Genomic DNA, 14,303 nt, shown 5'->3' with positions numbered 1-14,303 from the left:
TTTAAGCTTAGACATCTAAGAGTTTTCACAAGACGCTACTGTAGGATAGCTCCATTGCCGCAGGTGATGCTCCCCAGGCCAAAATGCCACTAACAAAACCAAAAATCCGTGAAAAACTAACAGCAACACATAAATGACTGTTAAAAATAAGGTGATAATGTTACTCTACAATTTAAATCCTTCCCCTAGCACTACAAGACCTTTTTGAAGACTCAAGCCTTCACAGCACTACAAAATGTAACCCTTTATCCACTGGGAACCATTACTTATACAAGGATTTTGTTTCCCATATACCCCACCAGCACATTTACCTAACCAGTGCAGAGAAGAGAGAACCCAGAAAACCAGCTGGCAGGTTGAAACTTCCCAGCAGCTCAGCACTGACAGTAAGTATGGAGGTCCTTGGAACATCAGGCCCCAAGCATCACATGCAGAGTTACCCCATACTACAGACTTCTGGGGTTTGTTTCAGCTCGGTGACAGCTAATAAAAGCGTGGTATTAGCAGGCAGCATGGAGCTGATATGCTAATGCCTAGATTAGCATCCACATAAAGACACCCTACTGTCACTTCAGAAGAGCAGGCACAGAGGTAAACTCTAGAGATTATAATCTAGACAGCTTCCTGATGTTTTCACCAATCTTCAGTGGTAGCCAAATACATATAAGGATGAATTACCACTAAAAGTAACCAAGATTTCTAGGTTAACTTACTGATTTGGCAAGTATTCCCTCTGAAAACATTCTTCTAATCAAGTGTTATTTGATACATCAAAAGTGAGACCCAGTCAAGTCCTAGAAAGCAGGAATTCAGTATATATTAGCAAGGCTAGATAAACACCAACTGACAAATGCGGAGAGTTTACTTTGGCTTGTTAACGGAGACTAACATTGTAAGCCTTGTTCATGCTGTGATTGATACACAGACTTCTTATCTGTTACAACTAAAAATAAAGAACCCAAATCAGTGTTTTCTCTCCCTGAAGTACATTCTTAGAAAGAAAAAAACAAAAAATTGTTGCAAGCTGTCTCTAGAACCCAAATCTCCTCCCATAAAGGTGCTACTCTCACATGGTGGCAGTGGCATGTTAACTATGAGCCAGATGTGTACACAGTTCCAGCTTAATAGCAAGAGCGATGGGGAAACCACACAGCCCATTTTCCTCTCAAATGTCCTCCCGTCCTCCCACAGCCTGTTTCTGCCTCTGCAAGATCTATTCCAGATGAATAAGGGACCTGGGAAAAGCAAGCAAGATCACAACAGTGTTCTGGTGATGATGTGAGTAAATAACAAAATATATATTCCCTCCTTTCTTGCTCAAGTTGAGCTGGCTGTGAGTAGAAAATACTTACAGAAACATCCCAGAATGATCATTTTCCAAACTAAGAGCTCTAAAGGTCAGCCTTCAGTAATACCAAATTCAAAACTACCATAACTGTGTCACCTCTTGGGAAAGAGGGAGGATTCTTCAGCAAAACATATGGCAGCAGCAGTTTATTTTATCACACTGCTGTGTTGTTTTGAAGTGAAGGAAGGCTTGTAGGGAGACACAGTACCTTTTATTAGACCATCTATTATTGTTCCTTCCCCACCCTTTTAAAAGTAGTTTATTTTATGGGTTAGGGGTGACTAGAGCACAGAAAAGAGCTCTGCTGTAATACTTACAGACAGCAGAAGAGAACAGAGCAAGAGAAAAGAAATAAAAAGGAAAAATAAAGAAGAAATAAAGTGAGATAGAGTGATCTGTTCAAAAGCTGGCGTATGAGTGTTTTATTAGAGACATACACTGTCAGTGTGCGGGGACAGGAGAAACAGAAAAAAGACTCCCTATGCAACTATCTGCCTACAGACTGATTCAAGGAGGCAACTCCAACCGTGTCATCAGAAAGCTTCCCAGAGATGGCAGCCCAGCAGCTCCTGTACACACCTTTCAACCTACAGGGATGTGAATCTTCAAGCGAGAATGAGGAGGCTGTGACCAGTTTCAGACTTCCTAAGTCACAGTGCAAAGTATGTAAAGAACAAACACGTAGCTTTATTCTGCATGGTAAATATGCCAGCTTTTGACACAGAAGAGCAAAAAGAACATTTTTTCCCCCTTCATTTTGGGAGTTATAAATTGTGCTGGCCTGCCCCCACAGATCTGTATGCCAATGCAAGCTTCCTACCTGCCTGCTTACCTGAAAAAATCCCACAAGGTAACGGAAGAGCGCCAGCATGTGGAAGCTGTGCTGCTACAACGCCAGAGACCTGGCTCCCACTGCAGACTCTTTGCTCGCACGATCATTAGTTAACTTCAAAGAGGCATCTGACAACCTTCCACAGTGCATGAAAAAAGCTGAAAAGATCAATTACAAAAATGATTAGTATGCAAACTATACGCGGGGTTCTGGAGGCAACTATTTCTCCGTAAGTGTATCAGAGGCCAAATAAAACCATCCTTCCCTCTGTTTACAGCATAAACACCAGTTATAAAGACACTTTTAAGGATTTTAATTCTATTGGAAACACATTCCTCTTTTCATGCAATTGTATTGCGTTGAAACGTAAATGAAGCTTTTGAAACATGAAACTAAGGAAACTTATTATCCCATAAAAGGACAAATTTGCTTCCATGGTGAATTAGTCATCTAGCTAATCTACCTAATTCCTTGTCTTTAAAGCAATCTTGCTCTCATCAAAAGTTGTCATTAACTGTACCTGTGTTTTTTATTCCAGCGACAAAGTAGCACGTTGTTAGAAATGTGTGTTAAATGTGTGTTTGAATAGCATTATATGATAGTTTGCAGTTGTGGAACTAGGTAGGAACCCAGTACCCTCATTGTAAACACTATTTTCAGTGACCTATGAAGTGGATGTAACAGAACAAAACACTCCTTTATAACAGCCAGGCTTACGGATAGGATTGTGCCCTTTATGGCAATGGGTGGTTTCCCACCTTTACAGAAAGAAAAAGCATTTATCAGGCTTTGCTCTTCTCTAAATAAATCAAGAAATTGGGTTTCTAAATGCATTAGGCAACAATATTCCTTACAAGTATGAACTAGAAGCAGCTGCACTGACATCCGCAGAACTGCACCTATTAATAACAGCTAAGGATCTGGGCTATAATACCAGGCTATTAAGGGCCAGTAGGTCTCATCAGTCCTCCCTTAAGGAAAAAAAAAATAGAGATTGAAATATAAAAGCTGAAAACCAGCTACTGTGACTGCATCATCAGGTTCATCTTTCAGGCAAGTTATGTGTGATTATTTAACCTGGAGTGGCCTTGGATTAGCATGAGAGACTCACAAAACCTGCAAACCACATCCCGGGTCATTCATCCATGAGCCTATTTGATTCACACTGTTTCAGAATTAGCAGAACACATGCTGACTTGGTACACTGCCTCACTGTAAAGACATTAAACCAGATGTGCAGCAACCGATCGAGACTGCCTTTTCCCCAGCACATTCTTTCTTCCTGCTCAACTATTTGTTACAGAGCTGGGTCTGCTGAAAGGTTACTGAACCACGCAGCTAACAAAAATGCACGGAGATAGGAGCTGCACCTCTGACTGCAGGAGAATTCCTCGGGTCCACGTTGAGCCGCAGAGAAGCTGTGCTGCTGTTAAACGGCTGATTAGTTTATTCTGCCAAACATCTGAGAGCATCATTAGTTACACAAATGGCTTGAATTATGATCAAATGAGCTGAGTAACCTGCTGCCACGGAACTCCATGTGAATCCTGTTTTATCAGATCCCAACATGTGTTACGCAGTGCGAAGCCACAGCTCCTGGCTCCACCCGAAGGCTCAGCCAGGCCAGGATGTAAGAGTCCCCTTATCCTGGGACCACCTCTCCCACTCAATTGTTTTACCTGCACATCACCTCAGCACGTATTCCCATGAGAATAAGAAGCATTAACACACTACATTTTCTGACATCTTTTGCTGCTGCACTTTCACACACTGACAGCAGGTATGTGGATGCGGTTCTCTCTACCCTAGAAAAAAGAAACACATTTCCCTGTGGTTGGAAAACTCAGTGGTGATGGAAAGGAATTAATGAGATCAGTTTATTATTTTCCTAAGACAGCAGCTCAGCGTCTCTCTTAGACCACAGAAAGGCTACTCTGCACAACACCAGTAATAAGATTTACTCCCTTCCCTTACTTTTTGGCATCACCCTCACAACCCAACCACTTATAGCAAAGAGGCTCTGCCACAGTTCAAGATACATCAGCTCAAACTAATTCCAATGGCAAAAAATTAAATGCCAGTATTTTGAAGCATCAGTCCTCCAGGCTATTCATGGTTTTGGAGGCTAACACTGGTTGTGCTAATGCACAGTCCCAAGGGTGAGTAAATCCCTGTATTCCAGCAAATGAAAGTTTCTTCTATAAGCAGGACAGCCCCACCCTTCCTTTACAAACCATCAGTTTCAAACTACATTTCCTCTATGGGGTACATAAACTCTTTGCTCAGAAAGGAAAATATCCAGCTAGTATCACTCCCAAACGTGGGCATCTCCCATGTAGTTACTGTTGTTTTGTGAGACAGTTCACTACACAGGAGATGGTCTGCATGAAGTCAACGGAGAAAGCAAACTGCTGTTCTCAACCCAGGGCACTGAAACTTTTTATCCTGCAAAAGAGAATGGTGCTTCTATGCACAATTTACTCCAAAATCATTGCCTAGACAGGTATCAAGAAATACAAAGAGGTACTGATGAAAGATTTCTAAGGATAGACACAAATCAGTGTTCTCTTCTTTCTTAGCTTTACAAGACTCAAAATTAATTGCTTCATTCCCACCTCCAGGAGTAAATGGTTTCTAAAATCTGCAGGGAAGAAATGCATCACACAAAACCCACTGCTGCCTCCAAGAACTGCTACATTCATTTAGCCATGACTGATCAGTCCAGAAGCTGCGCAGACACCGGCATGCCAGCACTGTCAGACAAGAAATAAGCATCCACTTTCACTCCTGAGATGGGCAGAGAGCTAACTGGGCTTCACACCATGCCCAAAACTCTGTCCAAAGACAAGCTGTTGGAGAAGGCACAGCACAAAGCAGCTTGGTCTTCGCATATCCTGGGACATGTGCACTGCAGAGCCGTGCTCTCTCACTCATACACAGAGGACAGATGAGCTGCACATCTCCAGCTCCAAGGGCTCTGCCCCTTTTATTATCTCCTCCTGGTGCTGAAGAAGCTCTGCAGCAGTTTAGAAATGAGGGAGAAAGGAGAGCATTCACCTCCATCCAGAAGTACTTGGCTAAGGACAGCATTTTGTAACTACTGCCTGCTTTTTTACACCCAAATGTGTGAATCTCTGCAAGTGCACTGCCAGAATTAGCGACCTGTCTCAAACTTCTTTTTCCCTTTCTATTTTCAAGCAGTTCACACAGACAACACCTGAATTCTAAGTACAGCTACACTCGAGCTACAGCGAGCACCTGGTGAAATGTATGATGGTCGGATCATCAGATAAAATAAAATCCCAACGACCACTGTTAGCTGTAATAACAATGAGCCCGAGATTTAATCACACTGCACTCACGTGGCTGGGAATTTGCCAACAACAGCTTCAAGTTAAACAAGTAGGTTCTGTAAAAATAAACTTTTTATTCAGGAAATTCCCATTTATTTCTTTTAGGATAATCAGAACAAAATTATCTTGTTTCGAGGTGGATCAACACTTGTTTGAGTTCACTTGACTTACTCCACTGCCTCATCACATTTCAGTTTTCAACTACTACATCACTGGCAGACCATGCATAAAGTGGTAACACATTACACTGGAAAATATACTAGTATATTAATAATAATGAACACGATAGAAAAGTATCACTTTTCTTCTCCTGCCAGGAATACTTTTTATTCAATAATATGCTCACAAATCATGTTTAAGTGCGATGGCCTTACATAATGTATGGTGAAAAATGTAAACCACAAATAAATCTCTTTTTTTTTCCTTAATTTTTTTTATTATTATTTTTAACTCAAACAATTCTTTCTGTATGAAGTAAAAAAAAAAAAAAAAAAAAAAAAGCCTTCGTTGGATTTTCATGCCAAACAGCTGTAAGGACTCCCAGCCCTTCGCAGTGAACTTACCTGTCACTAAATAAGCTGACTCAGTTTCTGCCATAACACCTTTTCCTAGTGCTGCCAAGGGTGCTCTTCACAAAAGTAAAACCATGGACCTCCATACTCCAAACCACCACAGATCCCAAAATAGTGGGTTTTGTCCCCCCAGGACTAGCAGGTAGAATTAGTCAACAGCTCCCTTTTGTGCAGACTCGAGGAACACTCTCCTCACCTGGCTCATACAACTCACAGTGAGTGAAGTATGACTGCTTTCATGAATTAGAAAATATCAGCAGTGCTAAAACCCCAATCTCCCCTCATGGCAAAAGAAAAGGAGTGATCAACAGCACTACGTGCACATGAAGGTGGAGTAGAAGAACCACCGTGCCTCGCAAATTTGCCACTAGCATATTTTGTGTTGTTGCTGCGTGTTATTATATTTAGGGATTTACTATGACTTCTAAGGCAGTCGGTGCAGCTCTGTGCTTTATGAAAGGACATCTGGATCAGGCACATCTCCAGAATTAGTATTCCTCTTGTAGCGGAACTCCAGCATCTGTTCCATATGCTATTGTATCTTGTACACTGACTAATTTCAAACAGCACTGGATTTTGCAGGGTTTACTACGGTGCTGTTAGATGGGCTCATCAATATTTTCCTCCACTTAGACTTCAAAAATCTCCTCAGCGTTATGACATATAAACTTACATGCTTTTCTCTTAAGCCTCTCCCTATTCCAGTTCTGTGTACTGTTACTCCTGTTTGCCTTTGCATCCCTGTACTTACAGAGGGAGCAGCCATCAGTTCTTTTTCTGCAATGGTCTTAAAGAAGGCTTTGTTCCAAAGCTCCTTAATGGAGCCGTAAGATATGGAGGCATTTTACCATCAATAATTTGTTACTGCTTAAGGTAAAGCAGTAACATAAATGCGTATTTTTCCTGCATAGTGTTCTTTCGTGTTTTCTTTTTGATGCCTCTGAATGACCTGGAGTGGGAGGCCAGTTCTGAGCAGCCTGTGATAAATTATCGGTGTCTAGATAGAGAACACAATGCTGGGGAAAGGTTTGCCAACAGAATCTCAGTGCACATCATTTTTATGATTTCTCTTATATTCTTTTTGCCCTTATAGGAAAGTCTCATTCGATTTCCCAAACTTCAGGTGTTCTTTTCCAAGTATCTCTTTTTAGTTTGGCCAAGGACCAGAGACTTGCTTCGTTTCTACCTTCCACTTTCTTCGGCCTTTCCAGTTTAAGACCCGCTGTTGTTTTTGACACATTTGTAACTCCACCACGTATCTACGCTCATTTGACACCCACCAGTCTGTCCTACATGCGATCTTAAACACTTTGTTCTATCAAGCATTCATCAACTCAACTTCTCATCTTCATCACACTCTGTTGCACAAAAATTACGAGTAAGTACTCGTGGGCGTGCTGAGGAATTCAAACTGATCACTATCGCACCTACATCTTGTCTCTCCTGCTTGAAGACAAATCTTTCATTTGCCATCCTTCTTTTCTTTTTTCCTAGAAGGTATTTTCAGAGGGATCTTTCAACTCCACCAGGGATTTTGCTGAGCAGTGAATCATAAATGACATTTACCTTCTCACCCACGTAGTGTAACCCAAGTGCAGGTTGTCATTTTGCTCACCGGTTTCAAACTGCTGCCAGAGGATTTCTGAACCAGCTTGTCCACTGCTGCACCACTGTGAACTCGTGCTTCCCCCAGCCCTCCAAGGATGCCGTACTGTGACTGTACACAAGGAGAACACTGTACTCCATTTGGGTTTTCAATAGATTTCTCCCACATGCCATTTTTATGTATTTTTTTCTTACCAGATCGTAGTCAAATTTATTTCCATTTGCTTCCCCCAACAGTTTTATGAAGCCTGTCTACTGCATGCTTTACGACTTCCTCCCCTTTTCACCGCAGACTTCTTCACCCTCTTGACAAGCCCATTCTAGGAATGCAGCTTGTATCAAAACATGTCCAATTCTTTTTTGCTAGTTTCTTTTGCCCTCAGGAAAAAAAAAAAAAAGGCACTGTACATCCCATATATCGATTCCTCTCACATCAAAACCTCCTAGGGAGTCTGGGAGTACCATTACAACCCCACCTTGGGCTCTCTGGGTAGTGACCCACAGTCAAAAAGCGATCTGTTGAAAACGTGCACCCATGCATGCACACACATGCACAAGTACACACTATCTTACCATCTGTGGAGAGAGTCAAAATGCCACCAAACTGGCAAATAACCTCAGCACACCACCAGCAAGACTCCATGACACACTGCCCTTCGGGATGCCGTCCATTCTCAAGCTTTCACAGCCACCTCGCCTCACCTTGTGAAGAGGAAGGGTCCCTGACAGCAATTCCTGCCAGCAGCAGCCACCTTTGTTTCACTCTCAGCACTGCCAGGGGAAGCTGAGGTGCCTGATGTGTCTCACCAGCCTGAAGGCTCACACCTGATCTTGTTTTGCCCTCTGGTTTCCCTGAGGTCTGTGGCTGAATTTTCTTTAGTGTCTTTTTCCAACATCTTGATCTTTAATTTGCCACTTCATTTCTGGATTATCATTATTTTTATTACTAAAATAAAAGTGACACGGTTCATAGAAACTTAGAAGTCTTTCAGTTGCCTACTCAATTCCCCTCCAATTGTGCATTCATAAAGCAGATGTTTAAATCTTACTTGTCAAGGTATGGGATGGGATGGTTTTATGGAGTTCACATGGGATTATTTTTTTTTATTATTATTACTGTTTTGAGCGCACCTGCTAAGCAAAAAAGTCCAGCACTGGAAGGGTTTTCACCTCAATATGGGGGGTGGAAGGATTATGTAAACAACTTGCCTGTCTAGAAAGAGGGGCCTTGACAGGTCCCGTGTTGTCAAATGACAATTGTGACTTCTTGCATTTCAAAAGTCACGCTCAGATGGTTTCATGTGAAACCCTCTGGGTAATAGTAGCCTTTTGAGGTTATGATATCTCTGGATGGAATTCAATAAAAGAAATTCGCTTTCAATTGAAGCACTGGAAGACCGCCAGACAGCCCCAACAATGCAATACGTCTCCAAAGAAAATTGGACTGATCCCCCCCTCCTTTTTTCTCCTCCCCTTTCTATTTCTCTCTCCATCTTTATTTGTGCTTTTAACCTTGTTTGTGGGTTGCTTTTCTGATATATTTCCTCTCCCAATAAGCTTGGGATGCTGAAGCTTAAAAAAAAAAATAAACACTTGGGACTGAAACAGTAGTAGCTAGTAATAGAGAGACACAGCCGCTCCCAGCAGCAACGACAAGTCGCTCTCAATAGCTGACCTTTGCCATATACGTGAAAGGAAATAGAATAGAACCCCTGCTCTAGGTGAAGGGGGGATATTATTACAACCACCAGCTTCCTACTCCTTGTTAATAAGGGCGGATGATGTACTTATTTATTTAGTTAGTTTAAGGCCAAGGGATGGGAAAAAGCTTACAAATCCTGCCTGTCCGCCAGAAGCAAAAGTGTTGGCTTTTTGCTTGGGTTGTCACTCATTTTGCCATGGAATTTTATTATTTTTTTCCCGTTAGTTTGACAAAAGCTGGAATTGTCTTTCTTCTCATTTTTATCCTCCCAGCAAATTAACACATGTGTGTAATTGGGAGGCAGGTGATGGAGAAGATGCACCAACCTTGTGAAAGCATTCATTTTCTCCAGCTCTTTCTTAGTCAGTGATCCACCTCTTATATTGTTAATACTACACACCATTTTCTTTTGATTTCCTGTCAGGTCAAATGGGCACAGGAATTGCACAATGAAAAATAAAAAATAAAATAAGAAGAAAACACCCCAGAGCTTGGAATAAGACCACAGATCTGTTTGGCAGACTTTGTGCTGAAGTTCCTTGTGGTTTGCATTCGATTCACCTTGGGTTGTAAATCCCTTCTTTTGTCTAGGACCTAGAGTGATTTATTCCTTCCATTAGGTAAAGATTTCAAAACCAGTAAAGTAAGAGCACTATTAAAGTAAAAAAATCTGACCTGGTTCCTGTCCCTACAGGGTTACTCATGCTTTTATCCCTCCACAGCTCACAAGCTACACAGGTTCAGGTCTGGTCAAATGTCAGCTAAGAAAACAGGCATAGGGGAAAAAAAAATAAAAAATCAGAGAGTCACTTGTTCTCTAGGTTCTCTTTTCTGATCAGCCATGTCAAAAGAATGGCAAGGGATGCACAGGCAGTCTTTGACAAGAGTTGCTGAACCAAATTCCTGCTTCAGAGAGGTCCTAGGGATCCACTTGCACTTTTAAGAGACTTGGCTGACTTCTAGCATTGAAGCTGTATCTAAAAGAAAAGTTTCTGGGCTACAAGGTTAGCTCCCACTCTTTTCATATTACTAAATTGTTAACTGTTAGGTTTTTTTTCTATGTACATACTATTATTTAGCTGTGATAGGACTCATTTAAGAAATTTTCCAAGAGTGTTTGCAGACGGAGCTCCTTGCAAAGACTTTGCTTACACAAACCCAGAGAGTCAGCAATAACATTAACCATACCTGATCCCAGTTACCTGGAGAAAACAATTTAGGTACTGTAGAAGCAAGCAGATGGCAGCTCTGGATAAATTTGCATGAACACATATTCAAGAGGGATTACAAGTCCCCTTCTAACACACAATATTTTCACCCAAAAATCTCAGAAGCACAAGGAAATTAAACAACTGTGCCAAGCTAACCAAACTACTCAGTGACAGAGCAAGGAACAAAAAGCAGGTCTCCTCACTTCCCCTCTCACACCCAGTCCTGAAAATACATCACCTCCACAGAGCGCAGTCTTGATGTAACGGGCTTTCCCAGGGGCTGAGATATTAATGAGGTACTAAAATATTTAGGTGCGTTTACTGCATCTCATGATGTTAGATTAAAAGAAATCCTGCTAGCTCGCAGTCTTTATAGTCTCATTGTCTCGAGTTAATATGTAAATAAAATGTGCATGTACATCTGAGGGCAATGAAAGTTCATGAAGTGCATTCTGCTGCTCAGATACCTGACCTGTCTGAATTCAGAGCGCTAGGCTTGGATGCAGCATCCATTTGGACTCAGTTTTCTTGTTGTCACTATATTCAAGTTAAGGATAGGCTTCAATTCCTCTCCTGGGAAGATTTACAAAACCCACCCATTTGTTTGTCCTTTATGGAAAAACTGTCACTTGTCCAGAACATCTTCCCCCTCTTTCATCTTAGCAGGAAATACCATTTACTCACACATGAAAACATGTTCTGTCTGCCTCTATAATGCATCGGGGTGTTCAGTATACCACACAATATAAGAAAATAATAAAAAAATAATTGCAGACCTACATTCTAAAGCTTTTTAGTATTTTAAAGATTTTAACTTTGTTATGGAGTAAGTCAAAGCTCTCTAGGCAGAGTAGTTCATGAGAAACTCATCTACAGTCTCCCTCTTATTTACCTTCTCTGATTTTTTTTTTTTTAAGAAAAGAAAAAACAAATAGTTTTAATCAGCTTCTAAACATGGAAGGCAGCAGACTTCTGCTTTTGAAGCACTTCAGACATCTACACTCTAATAATTTATGCTTTCTCGTAGCACTAGCAGAAAAATATTCCTTGCGGAGTACAACTTAAGATCAAATTTGCAAAAAGTTACAGACAGTCTTCATTTAATTTCTGAAGAACCACCTCACTCCTACAAAAAGAGTAAGAAGTTTCCATTCCTTCCTGCAGTGCCAGGATATCAAGGCCGCTGATGTTCTTACTGACTTCGGGGCATTACTCACGTTCATGCACTCAGTGGCCGTGCTGCAGTCACAGGTGTGGTGATCGGCTACATCTGTGCTAGCACAAACCTGGCCAGGTATTACACCTTTATGGGCAAAGAACAGCAATATGTTTTTTTTTAAGCTATCAAGTGAAAAATAGAATCCTGGCCTGGCTTACATAGACAAACAGACCAGCTGCACAGCTAGCGAAAGTAAGCTAGTGCTGGCGCATCTACACACACTGATAGTTCTTGGATGTAGGTACAGGATAAACCTGAAGTATGGCATCAAGCAATAAGCAGATGCAGTCTTACTTACTGAGATGAGCATATTATCTGCTTTTGCCACCATGGATTTTATTAGGTTGGTTAATTGTATGAGAGCTCCACCATCAACTCTACTATGTGACGATCCAAGCACTTTCCTCCAGTACAACTTACTTTTAACACGCACAGAGTTTATTTTGATTGTCACCCAGAGTGTATTATAAATCAAAATAAACCACACATTTGCTTATCTGAAATAGCATCCACATTGCCAACTATTAAAATCACAACACACTGTAACATTAAAAACAAAGACCTTGAAGTCCAGGCCAAGAATTTCATTTTTACCTCCTTTTTTCCTTCCTTCCATACTTTAGGTTGTTAGCAAACAAGTTATTCTTGAAGCTGGGAAGAATATAAAGCCTTGCCTAGAAAGTGTTACTTGTAATTTACTCCCTTAAACAAAGCCAAATTCCTTAGGAAATCAGAGCCATGAGTTTTAAGTTGTTCAGACGTGGAGGGGTCCAGGAGAAAAACCTTTCCCTCTCGAGAAGAGTCCATATTAACCCAGAATCTTACACAGAAGTGTACTTACAGCATACAATAATAGTCTTAAAATATAAACATCTGGGAATTTTACAGTGAACAGAACTTAATGGGATATTAAGCTGGGTGTTTTGGCTGTGGTCTTAAGTCATTTCACGAGAAGAATTCAGATCCATCCCCTACAACTCTGTGACTTTCTTTTAGGTGATTTTGCTCTAATGGACTGGATTATCACTTCGTGATCCACTGGGACTTCTCATTCTTTTAAGACAGTCACCGCAGCACAGCACTAAGAAAATTATTTATTATTTGACAGTGATGCAGAACGTGCCCCAAGAGACCCATACTGGCACGGGGATAGCAGGTCTGACTCCCATCAGCCTGAGGTGTGGGAGTTCCCGGGACCACTTCCAGCCCAGACCTCCTGCTCACAGTGTGAACGTTAGGGCTGACACAGTTCCAGAGTCTAACCTGAAAAGGAGTTTTAAAAAGACTGTAATTACATTTGTTCAGCCTTGCAAAGCCATTGTGAAAATTAACTGGACCAGGCAAAAAGTCTGCTCAAACCACATTCACAGAAAGAACAGCGACAGTAAAAGACTAGAGAAGGAAAGGGAGATACCTACCCCTCAAAAATAAACAACAAAACAACAAATCACTGCCTACGTAGCTTAAACATGCAAGACTTCTGTGACACTGTTCATTTTCCCTCAGATTTTGACAAGAGTATGATAAACTGTTAACTTTCACTTCTTGAGCCATGTTAAAGTCAACTTCCCTTACTGAATAGGAAAATAACGCTCTCCTAACAACTCTGAGCTCCACATAAGGAGTCGAGTGCATTTCAGTTGTCATTCCCACACTAAAAAACTTGTAACTCATGAGAAGATCACAAAAAAAAACAGCAAACTCCTGCGCAGAAGCGTCCATGAAGCAAAACAGAGAGCAGTCAAGAATCATGTTTTGCAGAATAAGAGGACCCAGAAAAGAAGCAGGTTTTGTTTGGCTCAACTCTACCCTTTGTGTTATACTGATACCCCTCTGAATGGTTTTACTGTCCTACGCTGAAGGTTTTCCCATTCCATCTTACAGCAGTTGGTCCTGCCCTCCAGTTATACTTCAGGTCTCTTTTACTGGCAGGCAGTACCAGGGAGCTACACCTGCCAGCAACGCTGCCCTGCTGCGCTCTGCAGCCATGGACAAACAACTTCTTCTTACCCAGTCCTGCCAAAGATGAAGTTTCTGTTTCCAGACCCTACTTCCCCCCCCCATGCCTCCACCACCATCCTCTGTTCAGTAGGCAGAGCGAGTAGCCTCCAACCAGCAGTTCTACGAGGGCACATTATCACATTTGTTGCAAAAACCAGCCAGAGAACAGCTCGCATGCATCTCTCAAAGACTGGTGAAAACACACATCTCCTCTACCAGCATCTTCTGCTTCTGGAAAATTGAGATCTCCCTACAGCCTGGAGTCCTCTGTGGTCAGAAGAGTCCAATTACAAGGTAGACATGCTCAGAAAAAGAAAGAAGTAGTGACTTTATTTGGAAATCATGCTCTAAAAATCCCTTTGTACTTTTTAAATCCCTCTCCCGTAAGATGATTCATCTCACCAAGGAACTCCATTTTCTTTTTAAAATTTATTCATCAATCCTCCCACTAAACGCTGGA

At 41.5% G+C, this 14,303-nt stretch overlaps 1 long non-coding RNA gene across 1 annotated transcript in view; it reads right to left on the bottom strand.

Annotated features, from left to right (window-relative positions):
• LOC106018859 (uncharacterized) overlaps nt 1-14,303 on the bottom strand; it is a 618,314-nt gene that overhangs the window by 576,045 nt on the left and 27,966 nt on the right. Inside the window, exon 7 of the long non-coding RNA XR_011807997.1 lies at nt 2,181-2,338. This is a non-coding gene — a long non-coding RNA (uncharacterized lncRNA). The remainder of the gene's footprint in view (nt 1-2,180; nt 2,339-14,303) is intronic.

This window comes from Anas platyrhynchos, chromosome 3 (assembly GCF_047663525.1).
Source record: "Anas platyrhynchos isolate ZD024472 breed Pekin duck chromosome 3, IASCAAS_PekinDuck_T2T, whole genome shotgun sequence".
Lineage (NCBI taxonomy): Eukaryota > Metazoa > Chordata > Aves > Anseriformes > Anatidae > Anas > Anas platyrhynchos.
The sequence above is the reverse complement of the archived record's forward strand: the minus strand, read 5'-3'. Positions and strand labels throughout refer to the sequence as shown.